Below are 13,880 nucleotides of genomic sequence, written 5' to 3' on the forward strand. Positions count from 1 at the left end.
GAAGATCCAAGTCAAGAGCCAGACTAAGTAAAGATGAGTGTGCCTTTTGCAGAGAGAAAGGGCACTGGAAGAAGGACTGTCCAAAACTGAAGGGTAGACCTGACAAAGAAAAAGCTGTTGCGGATTCAAATGTATCTGAGTGCATTGATCAAAACTCAGATTTTTCATTAGCTGTCATGCCTACTGGTCATTCTAGTACATGGCTATTGGACTCAGGTTGTAGCCATCATATGACGTCCAATAGAGAATGGTTCTTTGATTTCAAGGAAAAAGAAGGTGGAGTCGTCTACACGGCAGATGAGACCACATTAGCAACAAATGGGGTTGGTTCAATTCGGCTGAGGAATCAGGATGGATCAATTAAGATTCTAACTGATGTCCGATATGTGCCAGAATTGAAAAAGAACCTCATTTCTGTGGGAGTACTAGAATCAATGGGTTACAAGGTGTCGGCATATAATGGAGTGATGAAAATCATTTCAGGTGCATTGGTGCTGGTGAAAGGAATCCGGAAAAATAATAACTTGTATTACTATCAAGGTAATGCAGTTGTTGGAGTAGCGGCCGTGGCTTCCAGTGATGATCGAGAATTGAAAGTAACCAGATTATGGCATATGCGCTTAGGGCATGCCGGAGAAAAATCTTTGAATCTTCTGATGAATCAAGGACTATTAAAAGGAGCCAGTGTTTGCAAGTTAGATTTTTGCGAGCATTGTGTCAAAGGAAAGCAGACAAGGGTAAAATTTGGCACTGCAATTCACGATACCAAGGGTATTTTGGATTATGTGCACTCTGATGTGTGGGGACCTTCCAAAACAACTTCTTTGGGAGGCAAGAATTATTTTGTTACCTTTGTCGATGACTTCTCTCGAAGAGTATGGGTGTATACTATGAAGGCGAAAAGTGAAGTATTGGGAATTTTCATCAAGTGGAAAAAGATGGTGGAAACTCAAACAGAAAGAAAGATCAAACGCCTTCGAACAGACAACGGAGGTGAATACACTAGTGATCCGTTCATGGAGGTCTGTGAAAATGAAGGCATTGTTCGGCACTTCACAGTCAGAGATACACCACAGCAAAACGGGGTGGCAGAGCGTATGAACCGGACATTGGTGGAGAAAGTTCGGTGTATGTTGTCCAATGCTGAGTTGGGCAGACAATTTTGGGCTGAGGCCTTAGCATATGCAAATCACCTCGTTAATCGCTTACCATCAACTGCTATTGGCGGCAAAACGCCATTAGAGAAATGGTCGGGAAAACCTGCTACAGATTATGATTCCTTACATGTGTTTGGTTCTACTGCATATTATCATGTTAAAGAATCAAAGTTGGATCCAAGGGCAAAGAAGGCGCTCTTTATGGGGATCACAACAGGCATTAAAGGTTATCGCCTTTGGTGTCCCGAAACGAAAAAGATAGTTTTCAGCAGGGATGTCACCTTTGATGAATCTACCATGTTAACAAAGGTAGATGTGCAGCAGAATGATAGTACTCCCCAACAGGTGGAGAGCACTCCTAAGCAGATGGAGTTTGAAAGAAGCATTATCAGACCAGCAGTGGATATCGGAGTAGATGAAAGGACTCCTATGGTAGAAGAAGAATCAACTGAAGAAAATGTTCCAGTTGAAGAACTTTCACAGCAACATGAATCAATTGCAACCAGTAGGCCAAAGAGGACAATCAGAAAACCTGCTCGTTTTGCTGATATAGTGGCCTATGCATCCCCAACCATAAATGTTGATATTCCTGCCACTTTCAATGAATCAGCTCAAAGTTCGGATAAAGAAAAGTGGAGGATTGCAATGGATGAAGAAGTACATTCCCTTCATAAGAATCAAACATGGAGGCTAACCAGTCTTCCAAAGGGAAAGAAGGCAATCGGATGCAAGTGGGTATATGCAAAGAAGGAAGGATTTCCTGACAAGTCTGGTGTTCGCTACAAAGCAAGATTGGTGGCTAAAGGCTACGCTCAGAAGGAGGGAATTGATTACAACGAAGTGTTTTCTCCAGTCGTGAAACATTCCTCCATCAGAATTTTATTGGCTTTGGTAGCACAATTGGATCTGGAACTTGTCCAATTAGATGTAAAAACTGCGTTTTTACATGGTGACTTGGAAGAGGAAATCTACATGACTCAGCCAGAAGGATTCAAAGTTGCTGGTAAAGAAAAGATGGTATGCAAGCTTGACAAATCGTTGTATGGATTGAAGCAGTCTCCAAGACAGTGGTATAAGCGATTTGACAAGTTTATGATGGGGCAAAGGTACACAAGAAGCAAATATGATGATTGTGTATATTTGCGCAAGCTACGAGATGGATCCTACATATATCTTCTTCTTTATGTTGATGATATGTTGATAGCTTCCAAGGATCAAGGTGAGATTGAAAAATTGAAATCTCATTTGAGTCGGGAGTTTGAAATGAAGGATCTCGGCGAAGCCAAGAAAATTCTCGGCATGGAGATAAGTAGAGATAGAAGATTGGGGAGGCTTTATTTGACACAGAAAGAGTATCTTAGTAAAGTATTAAAGAGGTTTGGTATGAATGAAAAGACTAAACCTGTTAGTACTCCACTTGCTCCTCATTTCAAGTTTAGTGCATCGTTATCTCCAAAGAATGATGCAGAACGAGAATATATGGCAAAGGTACCGTATGCAAATGCGGTGGGTAGTTTGATGTATGCTATGGTGTGTACAAGGCCCGACATTTCACAAGCAGTTGGAGTTGTGAGCAGGTACATGCATGATCCTGGCAAGGAGCATTGGCAAGCTGTGAAATGGATTTTACGGTATATTTTGAACACCGTAGATGTTGGATTAGTATTTGAGCGGGATGAGAAGATTGGTCAAGGCGTAGTTGGATATTGTGATTCCGACTACGCAGGAGATCAAGATACACGTCGATCAACGACTGGGTATGTTTTTACACTTGCTAAGGCACCAGTCAGTTGGAGGTCTACCTTACAGTCAACAGTTGCTTTGTCTACTACAGAGGCGGAGTATATGGCAGTTACGGAAGCTGTTAAGGAAGCAATTTGGCTTCATGGATTGCTTGATGAATTGGAAATTGGACAGAAGTCTATCAAAGTTCATTGTGATAGTCAGAGTGCTATTCATTTAGCAAAGAACCAAGTTTATCATGCAAGGACGAAGCATATCGACGTACGGTATCATTTTGTGAGAAAGATTTTGGAAGATAGTACGATACTACTTCAAAAGATTCAGACCAAGGAGAATCCTGCTGATATGCTTACGAAGGTTGTGACAACTATCAAATTTCAACATTGTTTGAATTTGATAAATGTTGTGCACGACTTGAAGATTGGCGCTTGACAACGCATTTGAAGACACCACCGAATTTGAGGGAAAAAAAATTTGTATTTTTGGTGGGATTAGAAATTATGCCAAGGTGGAGATTTGTTGAATTCAAAGCCAAGCCTCAATTGATGACTTTTTCAAGCCAAAATTGAGGACTTTGAATTCTTTGGCCTAAATTTCTAAATCCCACATCGGTTAAGTTTAACATTTGAGAGGTTGTTTGAGAACTATAAATAGCTCTCAAACAAACCAATTCAAGTACACCAAGCAAGAGCCAATAACTTGCTTTCTTCTCTCTCTTTGTAATATTTCTTCTAGTGAAATATTAAATTGTCGGTAGTGTCCGAGGACGTAGGCAAATTAGCCGAACCTCGTTAAATTCTGGTGTTCTATTTTATTGTCTATTTAGTAGCTATATTTGTAGGTATATTTGTAGTGAGTTATTGTGCAATTAAGTGCATATATAGGTGATTCTGTCTAGGAAATTGGTACTTAAGCAGGCCAGTGTGCCTCACCAAATATTTCCTGGGAATTACCATTTTGCAATTTTAGGTACAATAATTTACTCGTTATACCTTAACTTTGGTAGGGCTTCCGCAACAGTTGGAACTGTCAAGGGTTAAATAACTCCCGTACAGTTCGAGAACTCTGGAATATTGTCTGGAGAGAAAAATTGCTATTGTTTTTCTTTTAGAAACTAAATGTTCCAGTAGGGCTATGGACAAATTGAAAACACAGTTTGGATGGTTTGGTATGGGAGTGGATGCTAAGGGCTTCTCTGGTGGTCTAGCTCTATTATGGAAAAAAGACATAGCCATATCTCTGAATCGGTTCTCCAGTAGCTTCATTGATGTCACTGTACATTCAAATGGTTCTCCTTGGCGTCTTACTGGTTTTTATGGTCATCCTGAAGCTGCTAAAAGGAAATCTTCATGGGATTTATTACGCACTCTCGATAGTCAATCTGCATTTCCATAGGTATGTATGGGTGAGTATAATGAAGTGCTCAATCAATCTGAATTTCAGAGCAATGGTCCAAGGCAAAATTGGCAGATTATGACTTTTCGAAATGCATTAGCGGACTGTCACCTTTATGACTTGGGGTATAAGGGGTTTCAATTCACTTGGTGTCGTAGTCAAAATTCACCGAACATAATCTGGGCCAGATTAGATCGTGCATGTGCTACTCAAGAAGCTGTTGACTTGTTCCCTAGTGTAGAAGTATCTCATGTTCATACTTTATATTCAGATCACATTCCCATCAAGGTGAGATTTTCTAAATCAGACTGTTTATCCAAGAATTAGAATATATATGTACGTAAGAAGAAGCGCTTTATGTTTAAGGCTATGTGGGCTCAAGCTACTGACTGTGCTGATATCATTAAGGAGGCATAGGACAGTGTATCAGCTACTAATGCTTGTGATAATTTGCTGTCTAAAATGGATGAATGTCGTATTGGTCTTTTGAACTGGAGTCAAAAAAAATATGGAAATTGGTCTTTCTAAAGCTCTTTTCCACTCCCAAGCAACCAAGAGAATGAAATATAATCACATTGATGGGCTTTATAATAAAATGGGTCTCTGGTACCAATCACATGAAGATCTTGATGCTATTATTCTTGATCATTTTGGCACAATTTTTTCTACTTCTCAACCTTCGACGAAGGCAATTGAAACTGTTCTTAAAAGGGTGAGAGTGAAGGTGACTAAGCAAATGAATGATTCACTCCTGCGAACCTACTATCCCATTAAGGTGACAAAGGCTCTAGCGCAGATGCACCCACTCAAATCCCAGGCCCTGATGGTATGTCCCCAATTTTTTATCAAAAATTCTGGCATATTATAGGACAAGATATTATTCGTTGGGTTCTCTCTTTTCTTAATAATGGACTTTTTGATTAGCGCATTAATTACACACATGTAGTTCTCATTGCCGAATGCCATGACCCATCCAATATTTCTCAATTCGATTCAATTAGTCTTTGTAATGTCATTTATAGATTAGCTTCTAAGGTAATTGCTACTAGATTTAGTCGTGTTCTAGTGGAAATTCTCTCTCCCTATCAATCTACTTTCCTACCAGGGCGCCTTATTACTGACAATATCCTCATTGCCTATGAGATAAATCATTCCCTAAAGTGAAAAGTTACAGGCAAGGAAGGATCCATGTTTAACAAACTGGACATGAGCAAAGCTTTTTGATAGGGTTGAATGGCCTTTTCTTCAGAAAATGATGTTAGCCCTAGGTTTCCATTCAGATTTTGTTAATCTTATTTACTATTGTATTTCCAGTTTCATTTCTATACTTAATGGTCATCAGTTTGGTCATCTAAAGCCTCAACGTGGTGTTCGACAAGTGGATCCTATCTTCCCTTATCTATTTCTCATTTGTGCGGAGGTTTTTTCTTGTTGATTACAGGAAGTAGATCGTTGTAGTAACATCTCTAGTGTCTGAGCAGGAGTTGCTGGACCAAAGATTTCTCACTTGTTATTTGCAGATAACACCTTGTTGTTTGGCAAAGCAACGCTCCGTGAGGCTCAACATATCGAGTCTATTTTGCAACTCTACAAATCTGCTTCGAGACAGGAAATAAACTTGGACAAATCTGGTATAGTTTTTAGCAGCAATACTAGTCCAGAGCTGCGGGATAGCATTACCAATTATCTTGGTATGAAAGAGGTTACGACACATGACAAATATCTGGGACTCCCAACAGTTATTGGGCTCTCAAAAAGTGCAGTTTTCTCATCAATAAAAGATAGAATATGGCAAAAGATCCATGATTGGAATGAACATCGATTATCAAGGGCAAGGAAGGAAGTAATGATCAAGGCTGTGGTCCAGGCTATCCCTACATATTCTATGTCTTGTTTCAAATACCCTGATTCATTGCTCAATGACATTCAATCAATGATAAGTGATTTTTGGTAGGGTGATAGATTAAAAGGGAAATCTATTCATTGGGTTAGTTGGGATAAGCTTTGCACAAATAAGGAAGACGGAGGAATGGGTTTCAGGCAACTGAAGTCATTTAATCTCGCATTGCTAGCTAAGCAGGGTTGGCACATTAGAACACAAACCTCCACACTTTTACATCAGATTTATAAAGCTAAGTACTTCCCTAACTCTGATTTGTTCAGGCAACAGAAGGTTCTCACCCTCTTGGACTTGGAGAGGGATCCGTGAAGTGTGCAAATATATAGTAGCAGGTAGTAGATGGCGAGTAGGGAATGGAACCAATATCAAAATTTGGCATGACAGGTGGCTACCTTGACCTTCTTTGAAAGTGATATCTCATTCGGAATTGTTGCCTAATGATTCTACCATTGACAATACTAAAAGATCTTGGAAGTTAGACCTTTTGCAAAACCTTTTCTGGCCCGGTGAAGTTGATTTGATTAAGAGTATTCCAATAGGAGACTCTCATAATCAGGATAAACTTATCTGGCATTATACTAAAAATGGATTTTTCACTGTAAAATCGGCCTATCATCTAATCAAACAACATTCCAAGGATTGGCAGAATTTAGATTCATGCAACAATAGTATGGTAACAAATACATGGGGTAGACTATGGAAGCTGAGTTTGCCAACAAAGATCAAAATTTTTCTATGGAGAGTTTGTACGGACACTTTACCAAAAAAATTCAGGCTTCAAGCACGTGGAGTATTGCTGGGAACATCTTGTGTTGTTGGTCAAGCTGCATCTGATGACACAAACCACATCTTCTTCTTTTGTCCAGTAGCTATCCAATCATGAGCACTCAGCCATTTGTCTACAAAAGTTCATTTGGATACTGCTTAGCAAGTCACAATCTGGCTTCCTAATCTCCTACATCAATTACCAAGAGAAGACATGGAATTGGTAGCTATAATACTGTGGAATCTTTGGAACAATCGCAATGCAGTTACCTTTGAAGGTTCGTATAGAGACCTCCTTAGTTTGGTTTCATCTTCTATGAACTATTTGTACCAATATTGATAAGTATATATTTTACATGTTTTAAGTGTGTTTTATTAATTAGTTTTGATGTGTTTTATTTAGTTTTATAGCTAATAAACTAAGTTTCTAGTAAAAATATGCATTTTATGGTTTAAAGTGTGAAAATTACATTTCTATAGATTTTTACAGCACAAACTTCATGTTTTTATAGGTTTAAGGATTCAATCATCAAAGGGAGTGATTTGAGAAGATAATTGGATGATTGATGATGATTTGAAGTGATAAAAAGAGAATATGAAGTGCAAAATATGAAATGCAACTTAGTACACAAGGAAGCAAGTTTCACAGTTTTGACACCTTATGGTATTTTGGCTATATCTTGAGCTACACATGTTGGATTGAGGTTATTCTTGAACAATTTTGAAGATACAAGATAGATCTACATTTTGTATGAAGACATCAAAATCCATTTCAATCATTTTCATTATCAAAATGTCAAAATATAGAAGTGCAACTCTATTGTCGAAAGGTGAAATAGAGCTCTGACCAGTTGATGGTAGATTGGTCATATCTCAGTCCACAGAGCTCCAAATGAGATGATTCTTAAGGTATTGGTGATAAGTGAATATTTTGTATGTATTTTGTACAGTTTTGCACAAGCTTTTGTCATATTTTTAGAGAATCATAGCCATATTTAAACTCTTTTTAGTGCAAATTGTTTCAAGTGTTATTTAGTGATCCGAACTTGCAAAATGAGTAGATTAATGCATAAACATGTGATATTTTGTAGGTTGTTGGTGTATGAGACACGTACACAAGATAAAAAAGAGGCAAAGTGCTAGTGGGAGGACAACGGACAAGTGAAACAAGGAGCAATATGAAGCGGAAGAGGGAAGAATTGGAAGATGGAAACAGGGGAGAGGGATTCGAGCTCGGATCCATTCTCATCCCCTGTGATCCGAGCCCTCGTCTGATCTTCTGGAGAAGTGGATCCGAGGGCCAAGCAATCCGAGCTCGGATCGCTTTGAAGAAGGCCTCGGATCTTGCATGAAGAAAAGTTGAGGCAACAGGATCCGAGCTCAGATCACTGTTCACCCCCTCAGATCCAGGCCTCGGATCTTCCTCTCTCCTCTGCAATTTGCAGAACAACTTGTGCTCATTTCACACTTACTTTTTGACTCATGTTTCACACAAAATTTTGGCTGGAAGCTGGCATACCTCTTGTACACTTGAAGAAGCAAGATGTGATGATTTCAATGAGGGGCAAATTTGGAAAGAAAATGAGCAAAAGACATTATTAGAAAGGAGTAGAGCATAGTAGAGGGGGGATACATCAGATTTTGGGCATTAGAACTTAAAAGTTAGTCTTGTCTTGTTCTCTCTAAATAGGAACTTTTGTGGAGAACAATTGGAGACTTCATTGTACACCATTTTGTTGAAGAAATTGAAAATCATTGGGAGCTTCTTCATTAACCTTGGCTAAGCTTTCTTTAATCTATCTTTTACTTGTGATTCATGATGTGTTCATGCAATGAAACTATGTGTTTCCTAGTTATATCTTACATGAGTAGCTAAATTTCTAAATCTAGAGAGTAGATGAAGCTTATGGCTACTTGATATGATGTGGATATGATTTGCACTTGTTAAATCTTGTGTTAACTTGTCTACTTGTGCATGCTTATCACTTGTTATTGCTTGATCACTAATAACATGCTCTTAGTTGTTATTATTCAATGGAAGTTGGTAATAATGATGGAACTACATGAGTAGAGCTTAAGTAGTAGACTCATGAGAATAGAGATACACTTAAGTGGATTAACTTGCATTTCATGAAGGAAACAAGAGAAGATCTAGTTATTCACCATGAGAATAGGAATACTAGACTATATCTAGGCCATTTTATCATGAGAATGAGATTTGGTAATATTGGAAATGAATCCCTAGTTAAACAAGTGTAGTGACAAGAGGTAAATCTATTCATTCATATCTTGGATGCCATAAGTGGACTCTATTTCTCTAGATTTAAGTGTTTAGTGAATTTCTCCATTGTTTATTTGCAAGTGGCCTAGCCATTTTAGTTATGGTTAGTTGATTAATATTGTGATTTTCATTACTCTTATTATTAGTTAGTCTAAATAATAGAGTAAGTAAAGGACCTATACTTGTTTAAGTTGCTCCTCGTGGGATCGACCCGATACATGCCCTAAATTACTAATTTGACCTGTATACTTGCAGTCAAACAGGTATAAATCGGAATTAATCATATCAAAAGCCAGACAAGTTTTTGCGCCGTTTCCTGAGACCGGCAATATTAGAGCCTAGCAGGCTTTATTAATTTAGACCTCTATATTAGATTAGTTAGTATTAGTGTAGTGAAAATTCTTGTTAATATTATGGATTGGATATTTATTTTTGTAATATAATTACTACATTGTCTTTATTCTTCATTTTTTGTAGCGTGTGCACCGAGTTTTACGTGTAGTAGCACCTTTTGATTCGGAAATTGAAAGAACATTACGTAGACAAAGAAGGCATACACCACAACAAGAGGAAGAAGAGATTAGGCAACCTATCGAGGGAATTGCGATACAGCTACCTTTTGAAGAAGAAATGGCGGAGAACGAGGCAAATAGGCGAGCTTTATGGGATTTTGCTCTACCGGGGACACAAGGATCTCAAACAAGCATAGCAAGACCTGCAGTAAATGCTAACAATTTTGAGATTAAACCATCACTTATTCAAATGATTCAACAATCTCAATATAGAGGTAATGTTACCGAAGACCCAAATTCTCATTTGTCAACACTTCTTGAAATTTGTGATACAATAAAGCTTAATGGTGTTAGTGATGATGCAATTAAACTTAGATTGTTTCTATTTTCACTAAGGGACAAGGCCAAGGTTTGGTTACAAGCTCATCCTCCAAACACTTTTACTACTTGGGCGGAGTTAGCTAAACCTTTTCTTAATAAGTTCTTTCTACCTGGAAAAACTACTAAACTCTGAATGGATATAACTAGTTTCTCTCAACAGGAAGGAGAGACATTGTACGAAGCTTGGGAGCACTATCGGGAGTTACAACGAAGGTGTCCTCATCATGATCTCCTCGATTGGCTAATAGTCTAAACATTTTCCAATAGACTCACCTATCCGACAAAGACGCATGTGGATGCGGCAACGGGAGGAGCTTTGATGGGAAAGTCGGTCGAGGAAGCTCAATAATTGATTGAAGAAATGGCTGCTAATAATTACCAATGGGCCAATGAACGAGGTAATACAAGGAGAACCGCAGGTATGATTGAAGTAGATACATTGAATATGTTAAGTGCAAAGATGGATAATGTGATTAAGATGCTTAATAGGCAAGTTGGTTCTAATTCCAACCAAGGAGTAGTTGTTGCATGTTGTACTAACTGTGGAGGAGATCATGATGATTCTATGTGTGCTAGCAGTGAACAGGTTCAATATCTCAACAATTACAACTGTCCATCCCAAAACAATAGATACTCAAATACCTATAATCTAGGGTGGCGTAATCATCCAAACTTTGGATGGAAGGATCAAAGGAACCAACCAAGATCAACGAATCTACCGGATTTTCAACCGAAGCAACCACTTCTGAAGTCTAAGCCAGCTTGGGAATTGGCAATTGAGAAGCTAGCAAATGTATCAAATGATAAAATTGAAAAGTTAACTAGCGTCACTATGCAAAAGTTTGAAAGAATTGAAGAAAGGATAGACCAACTCACCAATATGTATAGGAATGTCGAGGTCTAATTAGGCCAAATAACTAATGCGGTTAACAATCGGAACCAAGGGAATTTACCTAGCAAGACTGAGGTGAACCCAAGGGAGCATGTAAAGGTCATAACCCTCCGTAGTGGTAAGGAAGTGGGTGAGCCACCTGTGGTTGAAAGTGTAAGAGAGCATGAAAGAAGAGAAAAAAAGCAGTTAAATGAGCTAGAAGAGGAAGTAAGAAAAGTGAAGGGAGAGACAAGGTGGAAGAAAGTGAGCCACTGATTGCAAAGATATGAATGCTAAATGATTGGTATCCCTGTGACTACTGATTTCTAATATTAATTGCTGATATTGCTGATATTGATGTTGGGTTTCTGGATAATCATCTAATGATGACAAAAAGGGGGAGAAATGGATGATAAAAAAATGGAATGCCAGGAAGTTTTAGAGTCTTCTAGTATATGTGTGAGGGGAAGTTATTTTGAAGGGGAGTGGCACTTACAAATTTTTTGATACATTATGCATTAAGTAAGGGGGAGTTTTGACTCAATGATTTTTTCTCTCCATCCATTGTTTTGTCATCATCAAAAAGGGGGAGAATGTAAATCTGACTACCTACCTTTTGATGTTTACAAAACAAATGGATGTTATTAATTTTTTCCTCAAAGATCTTTTCAACAATCGAGCAAATCAGGTTCAAAGATTAAGCGCATTTAGAAAAGACAAAGATTGCTGAAACTGTCGGACACTCGTAAAGACTGGATCGGACGTCCAACAATCATTGAGCAACTTCGGACGCATGAAAAACTCTATCACCGGACGTCTGAAAGAATTAAAACATTTCCTTTATACTCACTGATCTTGATCGGAAGCAAAACATTAGAGCACCGGACGTTCGATAAACTACGCAACACTTCGAACGCACAGTACTGGAGGTACCGGACGCCCGAAAGAATTGAAGAAAATTTCTCGAACTTTACCATCTGCTTTCGGACGCAAACTTTGAAGGTACCGGACGTCCGAAAGAATTAAAGAAAATTCATTTTGCTCACTGCCTGCTGTCGGCACAAGAAACAAGACTATCGGACGTCCGACACTACCAACAGCTAGTAGACTCTTCAGCTGCCTTCTATCTGTTGGAAGCATTAATGAAAGAACTTTTTGGTCTCATATAAATAGAGCAAAGTCAACCACTTCAAAATACTTTTACACATTGAGACTACAAAAGATCTAGAGCAATTTTAGTGAGAAAATTCTCTTCAAAGAAGATTTGTACTCTTAGTTGTGTAGATTTTGTATAAGTTTTTCTTGTGTGAGAAAATTACTTCAATAGTGTAGTTTTGTGAGGGTTATCCGAGTGATAGTAAAACTTTCGAACTTGACCAAGTATGGCTTGGGTCAAGGAGGAAGTGATCCTTCCTTTGTACACAAAGATTGGTTGTAATTGATCAACTTGAAGAAACTTGTTCTATAAAGTGATATTCAAACTCAATAGGAGTTTGGAATTTGGTTTGCTATTCTATCTCTTTTATTTACTACCTTGCAACATAAATTGTTCATCTCTTCTACTCACGAGCATTTGTGTTTTCTCATTATTTGTTCCATTGTGTGGTCATCTAGAAAAGAAGGTAAATTTCATATTCAACCAAAAAGTGTCTCATAATTTGGTTAGTTTTTAATTTACCTAATTCACCCTCTCTTAGATTGTCTTCGATCCTTACAGTATTCTTTCTATAAAAGGAAAAATTGAGTTACGAATTTTAGCCTCCCCACACCTGTTATGATGCATTCCTTTAGGTCATGTATATTTGTATAATTATTATTTTCTTTTCTTTTCTTCAAATCTCATATTTTTTCATATTCGTGATTTCTTCAAAGAGTCAACTTGAGTATCACAACTAATGTGATTTGCACCAATTAAGTCTTGAAGAGACATATTCCGACCCCCCGACATTCTCCTAGGTTGAGGGTTTGCATCCATATAGTGACATCCAAATGTGATAAATTTTTAGATTAAACTAAGAAAATTTTGGACTAAATCACGCAATTAATTTTGACTAGGTGGAAAGGGTGCCTTGGATTTTTATCCTTACCTTTCCTTTCTTCCACCGTGACTCCCAAATCTTTTTCTCTGATTTGTGTAGACTTCGAGTCGTTTAAAAAGGATTTTCTCTACTTTTTATCTAAAATTCATTTTTAAGTGACTTGGTACACCTTAACTCAATAACAAGTGGCGACTCCTATTTTTCGTTAAAAACCCTTTTTAAACTATTCTTTTGGGTCAAAATCGTCGCATTTTTAAGTCCCAATTAAACCCATTTCCTTTTTCTAAAAATCAAACTCCCATATTCATTCAAAAATTCATTTTTTCTAAACTAGTTATTTTTTATTTTAAAAATGGGGCGCGACAATTGGATAAGTTAAGATGCATTGGGCTCTCATTCTACGGTAATGGTGATGATTTTAAAGGAGGAGGATCAGGAATGACTAGGCTAACAAAAAACTGTTTCCTTCCCTTAAGACGCAATCCCTGAGAAATATGAGGGACTTGGTAAATTGAATGGAACCAGACAAGGATGAAATTGTTGATTTGTTGTTTTCCATACTTGAAACATTGATCATTGAAGATTGTTTCAAACTATTAAGTGCTCCAAGTTATTTTCCAAGTCTTAGCAGGTTGGAAATCAAGAAAAATGACCACTTTTTACAGGTAAAAAAGATTCTCAGCAAAGTAACCAATCTTTCGACCCTAGAAATAATTGGAGAAAATGGTATGATTGGGCTAACATGTCTTTCATATGTGGCTCTAAGACTACTATCCAATAATCATCACCATCCTAATATAAAATTTCTGAGATTGCACAGATGCACTGATTTAACA

The 13,880-nt window shown here is 37.8% G+C and overlaps 1 non-coding gene across 1 annotated transcript; it reads right to left on the reverse strand.

Moving 5' to 3' along the window:
* Window positions 1–10,258: 10,258 nt before the first annotated feature.
* LOC113719661 (small nucleolar RNA R71) lies at window positions 10,259–10,365 on the reverse strand. The gene has a single exon (XR_003454964.1). It is a non-coding gene; the product is annotated as a small nucleolar RNA R71 (small nucleolar RNA).
* Between the last annotated feature and the right edge of the window lie 3,515 nt (window positions 10,366–13,880).

The sequence above is a fragment of the Coffea arabica genome, chromosome 1e (assembly GCF_036785885.1).
Source record: "Coffea arabica cultivar ET-39 chromosome 1e, Coffea Arabica ET-39 HiFi, whole genome shotgun sequence".
NCBI classification, from domain to species: domain Eukaryota; kingdom Viridiplantae; phylum Streptophyta; class Magnoliopsida; order Gentianales; family Rubiaceae; genus Coffea; species Coffea arabica.